Here is a 3477-nt window from a genome sequence, read left to right as displayed (position 1 = left end):
CTCATATCATATGTATATACCATCTTTGCTTCTTGCCTATCATGCTCGGCTGTTGCTCATTCATATATTTATATGTACATATTCTCATTCCCCCCTTTAGATTTGTGTGTATTAGGTAGTTGTTGGGGAATTGTTAGATAACTTGTTAGATATTACCGCACTGTCGGAACTAGATGCACAAGCATTTCGCTACACTCGCAACAACATCTGCTAACTGTGTGTATGTGACCAATATGATTTGATTTGAAATATTCCCTTCACACTGACATCGTGGTGAAGAAGATGCAACAGCACCTCTTCAACCTAGTGTGGCTAAAGAAATTTGGCTTGGACCCCAAGACCCTTACGGATTTCTACAGATTCACCATTGAAAGCATTCTGTCGGGCTGTATCAACACCTGGTATGGCGATAACACAACCCGCAATCACAGGGCTCTCCAGAGGGTGGTGCGGTCAGCCCAACGCATCATCGGGGGCACACTGTCTGCCCTCCAGGACATCTAAGGCAATCAGTGTCACAGGAAGATCATCAAGTACCTCAGCCACCCCAGGCATGTTGATAAATCAAACACTGATAAACTCCTGTATCTGTTAGGCGAAATACCTCCTTGTGCAATCACAGCAGCAAGATTTGTAGCCCATTTCCATGAGATAAGGGCAACCAGCATCGTAAATACAACTAATATTTAACTGTTTATTTATCTTACTATTCGCACAACAACTATTTGCACATTACTAAAACACTGTATATAGCTCATAATTTAACACTTGAAAGGTTCTTAATCTATTATAAACTTTTTTGAGTGCAATATTTACTGTTAAATTCTAATAGTTTTTTGTGGATATTGTTTTGTGTCTTCTCACTTGCCTGTTTATTTCACTTGCTCTGGCAATGTAAACACGTTTCCCATGCAAATAAAGCCCATTTGAATTGAATTAAACAACTTCTATCTCCAGGTGCTCAAACTGGCCGGCCTTTGACCAAGTACTCTGCCCTGGACCTTAGACAATGTCACTAGCCGGCTTTCACCCTTTATTCTACTCTGCACCTTATAGACTGCTGAACTATGTACATACAATCATTGAACACTGGTCACTTTAATAATGTTTACATACTGTTTTACCCACTTGAATGTACAGTACCAGTCCAAAGTTGAGACACACCTACACATTCAAGGGTTTTTCTTTATTTGACTATTTTCTACATTGTAGAATAATAGTGAAGACATCAAAACTATCAAATAACACAAATGGAAACATGTAGTAACCTAAAAGTGTTAAACATGTTGTCACGACTTCTACCGAAGTCGTTGCCTCTCCTTGTTCGGGCGGTGCTCGGCGTTCGACGTCACCGGTCTTCCAGCCATCATTGATCCATTTTTCATTTTCCATTGGTTTTGTCTTGCCTTCCCACACACCTGTTTTCAATCCCATTCATTACCTGTTGTGTATTTAACCCTCTGTTTCCCCTCATGTCTTTGTCAGAGATTGTTTTATTGTCAGTGTAATTATATGGTGTATAGGTGCGCGTCGGGTCCTCGTACCCATGTTTGTTTATGTATGTACCTTTTAGTGTTATGGAGCATGTTACGGTGGACTTTATTAAAAGACTCCATTTTACACTCCATTTGACTCTCCTGCGCCTGACTTCCCTGCCACCTATACACCTATGCCTGACACATATAAAAATATATTTTAGATTCTTCAAAGTAGCCTTCCTTTCCCTTGATGACAGCTTTGTACACTCTTGGCTTTGTCTCATACAGCTTCGCCTGAAATGCTTTTCCAACTGTATTGAAGGAGTTCCCTCATATGCTGGGCAATTGTTGGCTATGTTTCCTTTACTCTGCGGTCCAACTCATCCCAAACCATCTCAATTGGGTTGAGGTCGGGTGATTGTGGAGGCCTGATCATCTGATACAACACTCCATCACTCTCCTTCTTGGTCAAATAGCCTGTACACAGCCTGGAGATGTGTTGGGTCATTGTCCTGTTGAAAAACAATGATAGTCCAACTAAGTGCAAACCAGATGGCTTATCGCTGCAGAATGCTGTGGTAGCCATGCTGGTTAAGTGTACCATGAATTCTAAATACATTACAGTGTAACCAGCAAAGCACCATCACACCTACATTCTTCACGGTGAGAACCACACGTAGGGAGATAATCTGTTCACCTACTCTGCACCTCACAAACACACGGCGGTTGGAATCAAAAATCTCAAGTTTGGACTCATCAGACCAAAGGACAGATTTCCACCGGTCTAATGTCCATTGCTCTTGTTTCTTGGCCCCAGCAAGTCTCTTCTACATATTGTTGTCCTTTAGTAGTGGTTTCTTTAAAGCAATTTGACCCCCCAATGGCCCCCCAATGGTGGAACAAACTCCCTCACGACGCCAGGACAGCGGAGTCAATCACCACCTTCCGGAGACACCTGAAACCCCACCTCTTCAAGGAATACCTAGGATAGGATAAGTAATCCTTCTCACCACCCCCTTAATGATTTAGATGCACTATTGTAAAGTGGCTGTTCCACTGGATGTCAGAAGGTGAATTCACCAATTTGTAAGTCGCTCTGGATAAGAGCGTCTGCTAAATGACTTAAATGTAAATGTAAATGTATGAAGGCCTGATCCACGCAGTCTCCTCTGAACAGTTGTGTAACGATTTGCACTGAGAGTCGGGAAGCAAGTTCAGGGAGTGAGTGTTTTAATAAATAAAACTCAACTAAATACAAAACAAGAAACAAAAACAACATACAGAAATGACACTGGAACAGAAAAAATGACACCTGGGAAAGGAACCAAAGGGAGTTATATATATAGAGAAGGTAATCAAGGAGGTGATGTAGTCCAGGTGAGTGTCATGCGTTCGGCCCCAGCCGGTGCATTCGGCTCCAGCCGCAGGACGCCAATCATAGGGACGATCTCGGGGATTAGGAGCGGACCGGTCACCTCCGTTGAGGGGCAGAAACCTGACGAACTGGCTGAGGCGGGAGAACCTGATGAGCTGGCTGAGACCTCCCGGTAGCCTTGGTCGAGGCACGGGAACCTGTTCACCCAGCTGAGGCATGGCAGCCTGTTGAGCCAGCTGAAGCATGGGAGCCTATCTGAGGTATGGAAACCGGTCGAGCCAGCTGAGGCAGGGGAACAAATCGACCCACCAAGGCATTGGAGTCTGACAAACCGGCTGAGGCCTCCCAGGTAGCTCCGGTTCTCACATCTGGACCCGACATCACCTCCAAAACAAACAAAAACACTCCCTTTGGTGAGGAGTAATTTTGTAACGATGTGCGCTGAAAGTCGGGAAGCAAGTTCAGGGAGAGAGTAATTTAATAAAAAAACGCAACTACATACAAACAAGAAACACAAACACCTCGCCTTTTTCCCCTTCATCAGCCAGCCTTAGCTCGGACAACACCTGCCAGTCTGCACGATATCAACCCAGAGCATATCGGACTGCTTCTCTCTACCATATC

Source organism: Oncorhynchus masou, chromosome 11 (genome assembly GCF_036934945.1).
Source record: "Oncorhynchus masou masou isolate Uvic2021 chromosome 11, UVic_Omas_1.1, whole genome shotgun sequence".
Lineage (NCBI taxonomy): Eukaryota > Metazoa > Chordata > Actinopteri > Salmoniformes > Salmonidae > Oncorhynchus > Oncorhynchus masou.
This window is presented reverse-complemented; position numbering follows the sequence as displayed.